The 16504-nt window shown below is 37.7% G+C and overlaps 1 protein-coding gene across 1 annotated transcript in view; it reads right to left on the reverse strand.

Annotated features, from left to right (window-relative positions):
- Frem2 (FRAS1 related extracellular matrix 2) overlaps positions 1-16504 on the reverse strand; it is a 166064-nt gene that overhangs the window by 94441 nt on the left and 55119 nt on the right. The gene's annotated exons all lie outside the window — the stretch shown is intronic.

Consider the following 16504-nt stretch of genomic DNA (forward strand, 5'->3'; position numbering starts at 1 on the left):
GAAGAAGCACACAACTAACAGAGGCAATTTAGCTCAATCCTAAAACCGAATATCCACGTTGCAGGATGATGAACCTTCCACAAGGTGTCGCTGAAGAGCAAGCTTTTCTACGGAGAGGTTCTCAAGGCTCCTTTGTGATGTTCTTAAAAACACAACTTCACAAATACCTTTTTCTGGTTCACCGAGCAATTGGGTGGAAGGCTTTCATTATAACCACTTAAGGAAAAACAAATATCCCTTCCCCGCCGCCCCTCTCCACTAGATTCCCCTCCACTCCTCAGAGCAAACAGACAACTCTTTTCATTGACTTCCATTCCTCTCTGAAGATAAGGGTTTCTCCTCCCACCTTCCCACCAAAACGAAGCTGGCTGCCTATCAGGAGAAAATAACCTTTGCGTGTGATCTTTCTATTGTGAAAGCTACTACGTTGGGTAAATGAAAGGAAAAAAAATGGTTATCAGCTGATCACTCCGCACCTATCCCTAAACTCCTTTTGATCTCTGCCAATTATTTCAGAGTAAAGTGAGGTTTATAAACAAAAGCATCAGTAATTCCTTTTAAGTCTTTCTGGAAAAGAGTAGGGGAAAAAAGCCCAAATAATAAACATGGCTAGAGGCACAATTTCGATTCTAGTTTCTTTTCTTAGTTCACATAAAGAGAGCTACAGTAAAGAAAAAATAAATGAGATGGGAAAGAAAAATCTTTAATAGACTGGTGAAAACAAATCTACATAGTGGGAAATGAGTGAGCAGACAAATATGTTGTTTTTTCTAGAATTTTTTTCAAAAATAAAAAGTACAGTGACATTGAGTTACCAATTAACACATACTAAAGAATAAAAACCTAGTCCAGCTGAGATTATGTAGGAAAATGGGTTTTCCTGTTTATTCTTGTTTGACTTGCAAATGAGCACGAACCTTTTAGATAGCTAAATGACAATGCACACAAGAAGAAAAACCATGTTCATATCCCTCCATCTTGTAAGTTCTTATATGGGAGAAGTAAAATGTATTTGTGAGGAATAATTCATTGCCATATTTTCTACAATAGCCCCAAACCCGAAAAATTTAAGATTAACTATATTGTGATACATCAAATCAATAAAATGTTATTTGCACACTGAACAAAAAATAAAAGATTCTTGTTGAAACACTTCAAACAATGCATCGTGTGTGTACTTGAAATAGTTACAGGTGGTAGTTAGCAGCAATGTCATTTGACTCTCCAGATGAAGAGACTGAGGTCCAGAGAAGAAAGTTGCCCCAAAGTAGGCAACAGATAAGAAAAGAAGTGGCCCTTGAATTCTAAGTCTTCTCATCCACAGCTTTTCCTCTGCAGAGCTGGGAGTACCCAGGGACCAGGAAATGTTTGGCATAACAGGTTCACAAAATATGAATGAGTTTCCTTCTTAAATTGACAAAAAAAATTCCTGGTCAGAAATCAATTTATATTTTAAAAAAATAAGTAAAAAATGGATATGCCCACAAATCCCTTCCATTTAAAACACTAAGCAGTTTCCCATGTGTAATACCATATTTTAGGTAGCTACACTCACAGCATCAGGACCATCTGTTCCTGTGTTTACTTCAAGGATCAAGTGAGATAACCCATACACATACAGCACCATGCGGTCCATAGATGGAATCCTTCAACAAATGTCAGCCTACTTCGCCCTGCCCCAATGCATGCGCAAATCCACCCTGCACCCCCAGGGCTCGACTCTTCATCTTCCCCAAGCCCACCTGTGCTGCTTTCTCCTTAGCCCCATTTCCCTACAGCTGCTGCACACATCAAGTCAACCCTTCTCTGTGGATTTCCAGGGTCAGCCTGACCTATCCCGATCATTACTCTTGAGGTTGCTCATTCTGTGTTCAGGCCAAGATCCTGGCAGTGCCCTGACTGTGCTACCCTTACACCTCTGACACCTTGTTCTCCTGCCCCAAAGATGTACTTCGGCAAAGTTCTACTCTTGAAATATCTTACCCCAGCAACTTCCTGAAGTCTCCTGCACCTCTGGAATTCAATAGCTGCTCATGTATTGCTTATTCTGCATAATTATGCTCTTAATCATTATCTTTCATATGGTTTGATTGTCCTAATTTACTGACTGTACTAATTTATGACAGAAATTGAAAGTGACCATTCTTTTACAACTGTCAATGTTTCATCAATTAAGTGAAGGCAAAGACAGTTTGATTTATTTATTTTTATTGGTGCATTCCATTTAGCAGAGGAATTCATTATGCCATATTCACACATGCACATAATTTGATCAATCTCATTGCTCAATTTCCTTCCCTTTCCCTCCTGCGATCCACTTGTTCTACTCTACTGATCTCCCTTCTATTAAAAACAGGTCTGATTTCTAAACAAATTATCATATGAGAACAACTTTAGGCTACATTTTTGTCCATTTTGATTGTGGTTCCAGTGAGCCCAGATTTTATTCCAAACTTGTCAAGCTATCCCAAGCCATTCCTTATCCATCCTAACACCTACAGCTGCACATCCCATCACTTTCTTTCTAAAAACTATTAATTATACCTATTTGTGGGGCACTGTGTGATAATTAGATACATACACCCAATGCGCATCTCCCTTAACATTAAAAAAAAAAAAGATTCTTTTAAATGCCATTACTAGAAGCTGAGAAGGGTGGAGGGAACTGGGGATGGAAAGAAGTTGGATAAGGGTTACCCAAACACAGTGAGGTGGTAGGAGTAAATTCTAGTGTTCTACAGCACAGTGGGGTGGGGGATACAGTTCACAGTAACCATAGCTATTGTTTAAAACTCAAATATTCCCCAAAGGCCCACAAGTTTAGACAAAACACAGAATTGAAGGAAGGAGCCCCAATACTGGTTAATCCAAGATTTTATGTGACACACAGTTGAACAAATCTGCCAATATTTCACATGTCCACCCACCACTTTGAGATCTCATTAGAAATGAAATTCAGAAACAATATCAAGAAACTTTGCCCTGTAAGACAATGAGATGCCCCAAGTTAAATATTATATCAACTTAAAATCCATTCTAAAACTGGGGTTTTAAAACAGATGTTTAACTAGAGAATATAAAGTTCAGTCTATAAACCTTAACTCTGAATAGAGGTAAATACGACAAAACTCTTCTGAATCATAGGAATTTGTAAAATCTCAGTACTCACTTTTGATGCTAGAGTGATACAGGATTTGAGGAACTGAGCTGTAGCTCACTGTAACTCCCTTTATTGAAACTGTGATCTTGCCTAATTTAACCCTGTAGTTTGCCTAAAGAGTGGAAGGCCATCTTATTTACTCATTTATTACACACCTCTCAAGTGCCTCATAAAACTGCAATAAATGGGAATAGTGAATAGCTACAGCTACTGTATGCGAAATTGTACATGGAATTGAGTAACTTTAAAACCTGACAAATTTTTACTTGCCTGTGATTAGCTGCCTTTCTAAAATAAAATTTGTCATCTATGATGCTGGAGGAGCTAGTCTCATTGGAATCAAAGTCCATAGCTTGTACCATAAATCCACACAACAGGTGCCTGACAGCTGATAACCACACTCCCAAATGCTTTGTCCTCAAACCCTGACACTAAAGTCATTAAGGTTTTGATGAAAAGACCTCTTTTGAACTTTTCCAGCTGGTCTTCAGGCTTCTTCATTTTCTTTTACAATTCACACTCAATAGTTATTTTAGAATAACAAAGAATTCCAGTCTTCAATTAGCCCTCCCTAAAAACACAGGGCCCCTGATTTCCCTGAAGACAAAGCAAACCTCTTCAATAATAAGAAACTAGTGTCACAACTTTGACTTGTGCTTGTTAAAGGCTGGTGCAGCTTTAACACTGACAAGAAAAAGACAAGTTGGTTAACAATAGAGAATGTTCTTGGTATTTTTTAGCTTGGTAAAATTTCATTTGCCCAGAATAAAGTTCAGCCTAGAAGCTTGAGCTGGAAACCAAATATACAGCTACTAAAACAAACAAACAAACAAACAAACAAACAAACAGAAACCCCTCAAAAAACCTGGATAGAGTAATTTAAACCAGCAATAGAAATAGGTATTTACATTAGAAAAGATTATTATATTATTACCTAATTTATTGGGGGAAATGAGATAATTTGGTTTTTAGGCAAATTTTAAGGGGTCTTGCTCACTTTACAGGAAAAGCCCAGTGATTAACAACTGTGCAATCACCGTCAGGATCAGAGCTGGTAATTCTGGTGAGAAGGTAAAATTAAAGTAAAAATGAGAATTCTGTTTTATCTCCATTTCTGTGATAAGATGATCTTCTCAAACTCTGCATTGTTTTTAGAATCTTCCATAGAATCTAAGCTTGTGGAATCCTGTCCTCTGGGCCTTGAAGTCAGGTTGATTTTACTGTTTACTGGAAACCATCTGGTGCAAAGCTGAAGCCAACTCGGCTCTTACGGGCCCTCAGGGGTTGGCATTTGACATGGGAGATGGCACATGCCAGAAATATTGCACACAAACTAGATCCTGACAGATACTGTAAGAAGGGCACTATTAAGGAGCTATGAGAGTTCACAAGAGGGAGGGACTTTAACCTCTGGGCATCAAAGGCAAAGTCATGAAGAAGATTGTGTTCAAATGGGCCTTAAGTATAGGGTGGTTCTTGGATATTCAAGGAGATGGAGAGGAAGGTGTTTCTGGAAGATTAAATATAAAACTAGAGATAAGAAATCCTGTAAAAAATGAATTTCAAAGAATTCAATTCAGATAGATGCTCAGGGCATTTATTAAATATTTATTTCCTGCTCCTTTTCCTATTTAAAAAATTGCATAATAGAGATAAAGAAGCAGTACTCAAGATGCATCCAAAATCTGCCCTTGGAGTGGGAAGGGGTGTGCATTCTGAGATGCCCAAGAAACACAGAGATGATGAGCATCTATTGACCCAAGAGCAGCTGTGCCTTCCTGTGACTGTGGAACTCCTGAGGAACTTCGGACAGACCCTGAAGAATTGCCAACATAGTTTTTGTTTTTACTCCTTTTGTTCCTCAGGCAATGGTTTTTAATATTTGTAGACTACTTAATAATTTTAATGCTTGTTTTTGCTCGATAGTTAATTATTCAAAAATTACTACCAGCACATGCCTGTAATCCCAGCTAGTGAGGAAGCTGAGACAGGAGGGTTACAAATTTGAGGCCAACCTCAGCAATTTGGTGAGAGACTCTAAAAATTTAAAAATAAAATAAAAAGGGCCAAGGATGTAGCTCAGCGGTAGAGTACCCCTGGATTCAATCCCCAGTACCTCAAAAAGAAAAAATTATCACCATATTAAACTTTTGATCATTGATATATTGTTTTCTTCCTCCATTCTGCACACCTCACATTTCCACTATTTTATGTACAAGGGGTAAGATCCACAAAACAAAACAAAACAAACCACATACACACAAGCAAACAAAACAAACAAAAAACAAGATAATGTATAGAGAAATGTATAGAAAGAAAAAGAAATGATGAAGACCCAGGAGGTAGAGAGAAATAAGGGTAGCACATGTTGGTCTCTACTGAATACACATACCCGTCCAGGATCTTGTAGGCTACTTTCAGGAAAAGTGCAAACAAGCACACCCTTCCTCACCAAAAGAATAAATGGAAATATCATATCTTGTAATTGTCACATGATCTACGTTGAATTGAGCTCAAGTATGGAGTAGTTCATGCTATTCTTTGTTCCTCTCTAGAACCTGTAGATGAATTTCCAGGTGATATGGGAGTACAGATTGCGACTGACAAATATACTGATGTTCACCTTGAAAGCCAAAAGTATCAGAAGCCACATTATTGTTCCTTGGGGATGTGACTTGGTCATATATCTACCCATAACAGGTGGAGAACATGGGTGTATAGTGGGTATTTGTACATGTGGTTCCAAAGACTTTATATTCCTATTCTTCTACTAGATTACTGGCTAACTCATAGTCCATACTCATGGTTCCTGGATTTCATATTTGCAGATTCATCTACTTATCAAAATTTATAATTTTGTCATCCCCAAATTAGTACTCCAGTATTTCCAAGGTCATTCTTGGGCATGTGCATCATAGGGTCAAAAATTTTACAAAACCTGCTACTTTGCTTTCTCTTTCACAGTCTGTTTAGCACCACGCTGTTCACATCTGGGTATTATTTTCTTGGTGTTTTCACCATTTAAAAGGACTCCAGATCATATTGCTGAAGTGCCATCAAGTCTTCCTAAACACAAGAAAGCTGTAACGTGTCTTAGAAAGAAAATGTGTATGTTGGATAACTTTTGTTCACACACGTGAGTTACAGTGCTGTTGGCAGTGCCTGCAAAGCTACTGAATCAACAAGAAATATCAAATGAGGTGTCTCTGAACAGAAGCATACATGAAACTAGGTCATGTATTGATTGGTTGATGGAAATGGACTAGAGCTCATAGGAACCTAACCCTGTATTTCCCCTAGGAACAACCATTCAGCCTTTGCTAATTTCGTATTCATGGTGATTTTATAGAACCTAACTGCTTTGAATCATGAAAACCAACTGAACTTACTGAGTACAAGTTACAATAAGTTATTCTTTTAAGACATGAACAATGGAGCACAGGAGCAGAAACATCTTCTGCTCCCCAACACCTTTTCCCCTTTCTTGAATCAACACATTCCCTGCATTACGCTCAGGAGTGTGAACCAAAAGAACTCTTACTATATTCTTAGACAGGCACTCCTGGCCTTCCTCCAGCCATCTGTCTCTGGCTACCACTGCACAAGGATGCAGACACCATTGTGGTTCATGGATGAAGGGTGTCCTGCCTCCTGCATGACTATGTGCCATGATATGAGGATAAACAAAGAGAATTTACAGAATTGCTATTAACCTATGTGAAAGTAATTTACATGGAAGGAATTCTGATGCAGAATTGCTCCTAATCCTGCCAGAGTGTCTTAGGATAATTCATATTAGCATCTGTGTTTAAAGCACAGCCCACAACTGGGGTTCATGCCTACCTATGCTTATGTGGGGAACTGGAGTGACAGACCTCATGGGAGCTCATTTTCTTGGGTTATAGGAAGCCTTTGGAGAGAGAACTCACAAGAATGGAAATCAATGTCAGACACAAAGGTAGATTCCATACAAAGTTTTAAGTATCAGTGTGAAGCAGATTTCAAAGTATAAGTTTCTTCATATCTAACTTTTACCCAGGCTCCTGAATGAATGTTTGGGTCCCAAGAAAGAAAAAAATATAAGTGGAAATTTAGAGAGTTGCTTAATTAGTTTTTTTTTCTCATACCAGGGTCCAAGCAGCAAGCTTTTGGACACCTTTTTTCTTCAATACAGAATAACAGAAAAAGGTTACCACACAGCTCTAGGGCCCACTCCTTGGGGTTCTTGGAGACACAGGCAGGGCCTATGCTATGGGAGGGCCAGGCATAGCTGCTAGAATTTCTGAGGAGCTCTGCTGGTATCAAGGGACCAGGTTTACTGTAGAGAACACCTATTCTTGGTAAAATAGTAAACATTATCTTCACCAACCAGTGGCATGGGCTTGGACCAGGCGGCCTTGGGACAATGCAGGTATTAAGCGATAAAAAAAGACTCGCCAAAAGCAACTGGAACCTGGTTGTACTTGCAAGATATCTGAATTCAGTTCATCCTTGAAGACCCTAAAAATGCCCAGTATAGAGGGCTGGACACACTGGGGGCCATGGTCAGTGTGATCTTTAAAATATATACATAATCTTAATGAAACTCGCAACCCTGCAAGTTTTTACCCAGGCTCCTGAATGAATGTTTGGATTACTAACCCTGCAAGTTAGTAATTTTCACTTTCTATGAATCAGGTAAATGAGTGCAGGTTAAGTCACCAAGTTAAACTCTCTATAGATATAGTAGGTGGCAGATCTAGGATTTGAATCCAGCCTGTTAGTATTCTTTCTATACTTCCTCCAAATTATCAGATTATGTCATTCAGATCAATATTTCTTTTCAGGCTATTCCAGATTAATCCTGATTTGCTTAACTTAATTTACAAAATTAATGCTATTGAATAGGAGCAAAATATTATCTGAGTGAGTTTCCTTCTATCCCTGGTGCTAATGAATAATGAGGCAGGCAAATAGTAAAAATTAAAAAAATAAACAAAAACAAAAAGCAAAAAGCCAGAATCTGAAGGTCAGTTTCTAAATATTTAAGGTGGACTTATTAATTAACACAAGCTAAGAATTAAAATCCTCTTTTTCTATGAATGAATTTATAGTTTAAGCTGGGAAGGCTGAAAGGAAGAGTCTTCTTCTACACTTACTGATCCAGGCTGACCCATCAGGCCACAGCTGGGGTGGAATCTGCAAGCCCCAGCCTGCAGGAATCCTTCTTTGCATTATGCAAGCACAGAACCCTCCCCCAGCTCCAGTTTAAAATAAGTAAATAAATTTAAATTTTAACAAATTGTGTTTATTTCCATTCTCTGCAACAAAAAGAAAAAGAGAAGAGCAGAACCACAAGTTTACATCTCTTCACCTAAGGTTTAAGCAGATTTTCTTAATCAAATCTGACTTAATTTTGTCACACTTCGCTTTCTTAGTTGGAACCTTCACACCAGTGGCATGAATGTCTTTACTGCTGGTATGCAGGCCTAGGGTAGGGAATTCAGGTGCACATCCACAAAGCACAAAGGACAGAGCCAACATGTAATTGCAAGGTGAACTTTCATTCACCACAAAGATGTTACTCATTGTCATTTGGAATCTCAAATGAAAAGCTAACTTTGCCATTTTAATGATGCAATGTGAGAAGCTAAGAATTTTTTTTTTGCTGCTAAAAATGCAAATGTAACACTATATTTTAAACAAAATCACAAACTAATTCAAGAAATAATTGTGTTGGTGAACAATACAAATATAGACTCCAAGCATTTTGGAGCAAGAATGAACATTGTATTGTATCTTTTCTCATGCAATTTTACCAAGATCCAGAAAGATTGTGATTTGAATAAAATTATAAAGAGAGTATTTGTAAAAAAGAGGAATATATTCCCAGAAGTTTTCCTTTCTGGTTTAGGGGTCTTTATATTTAATAGACTGATCTCAAATACTGTCCTTAAGCAAGGACAAGATCATAAAAATAATGTGCTTAAAATTTTATGTATGATATATTATATAAAATACATTTTGTGTCTAATTTATATTAAAATTATATGCAAAACATATTACATATAATTTTTATATCTAATTTATATTTAAATTATAATTTATGACATGTCATATATACATATACATATATGTATATACATATATATATGTAAATTGGGAGGGACTTACTTTTTTCTTTTTAAAGCAGCCTAGGAATAATTTTCTATCATTTTTCTCATTTACCAAGAGAAGTCAAAATTAAAAAGCAAAAATCCACTGCACTTTCATAGAAACACTAAATGCTTTATGGAGAGTTGAATTTGTGGGGATGATCCACACCCTCTTCTCCCTCTGGGGAAAGGAAAAAAAGGCAAAACACCTGGTGCAGCAAGATTTCATGCATGCACAGCCTGAAGCTACAAATAAATTTATTAGATCTCTGGCAACACATTCTTAAAATAAACTTAATAGCCTTCAGGTCTCTGTTCAAACCAGAACCTAATTCCTTTTGTGGCGCCAGACATCTCCCCCACCCCAAAGAGGCTGGGGAAAGGAAGGCAGTGGCTCTGGGTACCCTGAACCTCCAGGAGTAACCGGTTTAGCACCATTTAGTTAATTCCCTGCAAAGTAAGGCTGTTTTCTAATTCCTATGTGTATAACAGTACTAGACACATTACTGTGAGAATCTCATTGCAATTAACATGCATTACACGCTGAACTGTATTTTGGATTATCTTTTGACAATGTAGTATATTCACATCAGGAGACAAAAGTATAAAAGAGAAGGGAATCAATCTAACTTTTAAAAAGAAAAAAAAAAAAACCTTTAACCTATTCCATTATTCCCAGAATTTAAATTTGATAGCCAGGATGGAGGGATTTGTGTGAGACAGGAGCACAAAAGCTAATCTACAAATTCAAAATATTGTGATTGGATTTTAACTTAGTATACTGGAAAGTTAGAACTAAGTGAGAATTTCCTGAAGATCATTTTGTTTAATTTTTTTGCTATTGTTCTTTTAAATGTGGCTTGGTAACATTTTTCAGCTATATTTGCTTTCAGTAGCAAAATCAACATGTGGCAGTTTTACATTTGTAGGCTTAAAATAAATTTATGGAATCATGATTAGTTAATAGCTATTTCTTCTATAAGAGAAGAACGAAAAGTAGAGAATGTGTGTGTGTTGATAGGGGGAAGAGAAATAGAGACAGAGAAACAGACAAAGACATGGAGAAGAGGTGAAGTACTATAATATCAATGCACAGGTTTATTCACATTTTCTTTTCATTTATTTCAGATTAGTTTTGCAAAGCTAGCTTTTGTACTTAACTTGTAATATTATTTAATTAGTTCAACCCTTTGGTGACTGCTCTGATCCCTTTAAAATTATGCCAGAGCTACAAAATGCGGCCCTCCTTGGTGCTTTCCCTATCTGAGATTAATTTGAAAGTTGTTCATTTACATATTTAGCTGCTAAAAGAAGAAGAAGAAAAACACAACTACAATAAGTATACAGAGAAGTCGGTTTTGTCATAGAGCACCATACCCTGTTAGCAAAACAAAAATTGAACAAGGAGCCGTTTAATTCAATGTGTATTTTTGAACAGAGCTCTGGGCAAAGCACATATAGTAGGATGTATAAGTGGTTCAAGTATATTCCCTTCTGTAAAACTTAGATTCTAATAAAGGGGATGAACCAAACACCACACAGAAATTTTATTAAAGATGTAAACATAAAGTACCTGGGGCTCAGAGGACTGTGCAAGGGTGTGAGATGGGAAGGACCACTAAGGGCTTTGTACAAAGGTCTCCAGGAGGGACACAAAGGGCTGGACCCCCTGGAGGGGAACTGCAGGAAACAATTGCAGGTGAAGGATGATGGGCAGGCTCCTAGGAAGGAAGGGATCAGTCCAGCTCTGCAGGGTCAGTGGAAGCAGTGGGAAGAAGAAAGAGATAACTGAAAAGTCAGGCTGCCCCTGGGAAGAACGTGGGTTCAGGAGAGTTAGGATCTGCATCACGCTTTAAGAAACGTCATTTTTTAAAATTCCTTAGGAAAATGATGCAAAGGAACATAATCCAAGAGCCCATTTTTTGGAGAAACTATGGCAGGATTCCTTGAAGGAGTTTTGGAGCTAAGTATCTATTTGGTCAAAATCCAAATGATATCACAGGCAAAAATCATGCTTGTCTCTCTTTTCCTCTCTCTCTCAAGAAGAAAGAATCAATGTGACAAATTCTTTCTCGGGTCAAGATAAACCATATTTTTTTCTTCACTTGGTTAATATTCAAACACAGGTGGCATTTTATGAATATGCTGAGGATTTGAAATTGTGTATTAGAGACAATTTGAATATGCAGAGAATTCTGACTGATGACATGCAGCCACTTAAGAAAGCACATCTGGAAAGCAACTACAATGACTCTACAACTCATAATATAGTCTAAACCCAGGGTACCTGGGAGTGGGTGATTGAAGGATATAGACCAGAGGCCCCAGGGAAGGTTCTTACTGTTCCCCTACCTGCCCCCCTGCCCCGCCCTCCATGAGCCCACCACCAAAACTCCTCCCATGACCTGGGCCTGCTAAACCCTATAAAACCCAGACCTTTGTAGTGGCTTGCTGCCATTTTCCCCTCAAAAATGTGCCCCTCCACTGCTAAATAAAGCATCACTGGTCCACTGAGGTCTGCCTCCATTTTCTTTCTCTTTTTGAATTCTCTTTCGTGTGCTTTCAGTGATGATTTTGCCACTGGGGGCAGGGTTGGTTGTGGCTGGAGATATTTTTGCTGTCATAGCGGGGGATGGAGTGGAGAGGGAGGAGTTGTTATGTTTTGTTGGGTTGAGACCAAGGAGGCAGGGATTCTACACAAAGAATCATCTGACCCAAAATGTCAATAGTGCTAGTGTTGAGAAATCACAGTCTAAATTTATTACGTTCTGACATATCAACACATATACCCTAGCATAAGCATATTATCTGGCTTTCCCACTCTTTCTTAAGAGCTGAATTAACAATACATATGATCAAGTGATAAAACTGCCTCCTTGTCTTATGTAACTATGCAGAACTGTTCAAATCCATCAATCATGTGGAAAAATTCTGAGTACAAAGTGTTTATTCTCTTGTTTCAGGAAGTAGTTGAGCCAGTAGTTTTCCTACTTAGTTAAAATTTATGGCTAATCCCATGGGAAGTTAGGGGTGAGGAAAGATCTTGAGAAATGCAGCAAACTGTGTCCAAGTAAAACTCCCTGCAAGATTTAGATTTTACATGAAATCAAATATGTGGGCAATGATTTCCACTCTCAACCTTTTTGGCAGATTAGGTTTCACCAGGGCACCTGAGAATTCATGTGTTGAAATGCACCTGTGTGCATGTACACACACACACACACACACACATACACGGGCGCGCACACACACACCCATGCACATACTTGCATGTGCATCCTTACTGTTGCTTCTACAAAGGCTGAAAATAGTTTCCCAACCACTTTACAAAAGAATTCAACACACAGCACCTTTTATAGTCTCTTCACTGAACAATTTAGGGAAAGATTTCCCAAAATATGTTTTTTTTGTTTTGAAACTTATTTTTTTTTTAATTTTCTTTTCTTTTTTTTAGAGGGGGGGAGGGAGAGAGAGAGAGAATTTTTTAATATTTATTTTATAGTTTTTTTTTTCCGTGGACACAACATCTTTATTTGTACGTGGTGCTGAGGATTGAACCCAGCGCCCCGCGCATGCCAGGCAAGCATGCTACTGCATGAGCCACATCCCCAGCCCTTGAAACTTATTTTTTTCCTGGATGTTAGTAGATTCTTTTTTTTTTTTTTTTTTTAAAGAAATCACTCTATATCAGTCAGAAGAGAAATATTTAATAGAATTCTCCACTGCAGCAATTCTCAGGGGCATGCAGCATCCCCAATCTATTTTACCAGGAAACCCATTCCTTAAGGTTTCACGTAGACTCTGTTCTATGGCATGCATTTTGGGACAAGCTGGCTTCAATTGTGGATGATTTAAAAGGCAGATATGAGCATACAGCCTTGTGCAGTATCAATCACATTCAGGTCACATAATATTCAATTGCCACTTTGAATACCAATAGTTGGAATTGTATTTCATAATCTTTAGAAGCAAAATTAAGGGCTTTTTTTCTTTCTTTCTTTTTGTTCTTCTCACTATGAACAATCAATCCAGATTCTGGCTCAAGGTATTTCCATTTCCTAATCTAAATGTCAAAGTAAACATGTTAGTTTGTAGACTGCCAAGAAAAATAAGCTTTGTTCAACTGAACACATCTGATGACTGGCATGCTTACCCCATAGTCACCACACTTATTGTTGGAGACGCATGCTTTGCTTTTTTGTGGCTTAACAATATAGTTCTTCAACATTGCCTTTTAATTAGTTAAATGTGGAATCAAATCTCAAAAGAGACAAAGATTAGGATTTTGGTCAGTTCAAACACACACACACACACACACACAGAGTTAAAATCACCAACAATGTACAACGAGCTATGTCAGCCCCCATTTTCAATGGGATCTTACTCCCCATGGATATTTGAACCCTATGATCTGCCCAACTCTGATAAGGGATTTAAAGGCTTACTAAGAAGAATGCTTCTGAAGCTATTAAAACAACCAGCACGGGAAGCATGGGCTAAGCTGGGTTTTGGAAAGAGTATAATGCTGCAACATAAACTTTAGGCTGATAAACAGATAAAAATTCTGAAAGCACATTGTTCCCTGGTCTGTTCTTCTTCCTCTGAGCAGTAACTGCTTCCCATGAGAATATCCACAAATACAACGGCTCTGTCCTCATCAGTTTCAGAAGGAAGATGAAAGACATTTTTGAGCCAACCATTCACATCTCAATAGGTTGCTATAATGATATTTACAAATTCTCCCTTTTATTATAAAAAAGTATATAAATACCTTTTATTGTCTGAAAAACCAAATGGGCTACAAAATGAAAATGGTTAATTAACCTACCCGGTGTTATATATGTATACAAGAATGTGTGTGTGTGTGTGTGTGTGTGTACACATAACTGTATGTCAGGGTCGGATGCTCTGGAGATTTAGGCTTTAGGAAACAGATTACATATACACACACATACATCTACATACCTATCACCCAACTTTATGCCCCTAAGAAACTAAAACTGATTTTTTTTTCTAAGAAGAGAAAATGTATGCTCAGAAAATCAGGCCCTGAGTATGTTTTAAAGAATAACAGGAAAAGAATCTTTTAGGAATATAGAAGATTCATAGAATGCATTCTTAAGAAAAATCTAATAATTATCTTTTAGTACCTTACTGGTAACCAAGTGAGCACAGACACCTGGGAGCGCCTCTATTTCTTGTTTCTATTAGAACTTCTCTTGCCTTTCTTTCCTCAACACAGGGGACAGAGTATGTGGCAGTGGATGGAACCCAAGGCATTCCCTGATGGAACTTGCAGAAGCTGGCTGAAGTGTGAACAAGGCAGACAGGACTAAGTTGTCCTCACTTGTAGTCAGGGACTGAATTAAGACATCTTGACTAGTCTGGAGGCTACAACCTGGCCAGTATTTAGAACTCTGCACTGGCTTGTACCAAAGACCTTGGAAGTGCTGCCAAATAGGTGCACTCCAGCATCGGGAAACTCCCCCTGCATGGCTTCATTTTTTTCTCTGGGGAAGTTAAATCCCCCTTTGGTTATTTAAAGCCCTCCCTCCTTTCATGCCAGACTCCAACTCAGCTACTCCCCTTCTTTCTGCCCAATCTCAATTATAAACCCCTTTACCTCACTGCCATTTGTTGGGTATAGAACAGCTTATCTTCATTAATTATTTAGCCTAAAATATGCACAGGCTTATTTTTTTTTAAGATTTCTTAGAAAGGAAAGAGCTTTGTGATATTAATACCCTTCTAGTAGAGGGAATATTTTTAATATAATTATACATAATAGTGGAATTTATTGTTACATATTTATATATGCACACAATATAATTTAGTCTATTTTATTCCCTAGTACGTCCTCTTTTAATTTTTTTTTTAAATTTGTTCTTTTTAGATATACATGACAGTAGAGTGTATGTTGACATAGTATACATTCATGGAGTATAACTTATTCTAATTAGGATTGAGAGGGAATATTTTTAAGAATGAGTTTTTCAGTAATATTTTTCTACATGAGACCATTGTTCTTAATTACTTTGCCAGGCAGTATAAATTCACAAAACCACATGACTGGTTCATTTCATCTTCTTGTCCCCACCTCCTGGCCATTCACTTCCCTCACCTGGTTATTGCCAAAGACTTTCATCTAGAAAAGCGATCTAGGTATTGTCAATATAAATGAGAGCATTTTTATGCATTGGGGAAAAAATCTCGACTTTATGGCATTTTATTCTCAATATCCTACACAGTATTAAAGAACTTTCACTGGGAACAGCCTGAAGACACACAGTAGCTTCATTGTGCACAGGTTTCTCCAGTTATGGATTGTTTGCAAGCCTTATCAAAATGTTAAATAGGGTTGGGATGTAGTTTTGTAGAAAAAAATTTCATAGCTATGAAGGCTATGCTTAGAACTCCTCCTTGGCATGAGTGGTCTAGAGAACAATTCGGGGCAGAAGAATAGAAATGAATGCTACTACTATGCCACTGTAAGAGTTCTACAAAAATGCACTGTTAAGAATCTAATGAGTATATCTGCTGTGCTCTATGAGGCAGGATTCATTAATTTGTGTGGTACAGGGATCATGAAGTGTGAAATAGAGTCCTCATATAGATACAATTACATGGCCCAGAAGGGATATAAAATGTGAATTAGGCACAAGGGACAAAATACAGGCTCAGCTGTAAGGAGTTGGGACAGGAAGGAAAAATGAAGAAGGGAAACACATATAGGAAGAAGATTCCTAATTTTACACCAAAATCTGCTCCCACAATATGGACAATAACCCAGCGCTGACTCTGTCAGCTACTTAGTTTCAATCTGTGCCCAAGAGATGTTGGAGGGAAAAAATCCCAACCAACCATTTTTCTGTGGTCATGTTTATATAGGGTGATCCCTGAAAATGGTGACCAGAGTAGAGTGCCAACCTAGACTTCTTTGGTTGATAAAGGGGAAGATGGGGGAAGGAAAGTTCTTAAGAAGGAATAAAACCACATGAGGAGGACAGGAATTAGCCAGGTGTTTTCAGACACCTGATTAAATAGTACCTCTTGACTTTTATAAGAAATCATACTAGAATAAAAATAAAGAAAATATTAGTAAATATATACACGGTTTTATTTATTTAATTTTTAAAATATGGAACAGAAGTCTGTTATGGATTGGATTGTAACTGTCCCCCAAAGGATCATATGCTAAAGTTCTGGCTGT

This window comes from Marmota flaviventris, chromosome 4 (genome assembly GCF_047511675.1).
Source record: "Marmota flaviventris isolate mMarFla1 chromosome 4, mMarFla1.hap1, whole genome shotgun sequence".
In the NCBI taxonomy this organism is placed as follows: Eukaryota; Metazoa; Chordata; class Mammalia; order Rodentia; family Sciuridae; genus Marmota; species Marmota flaviventris.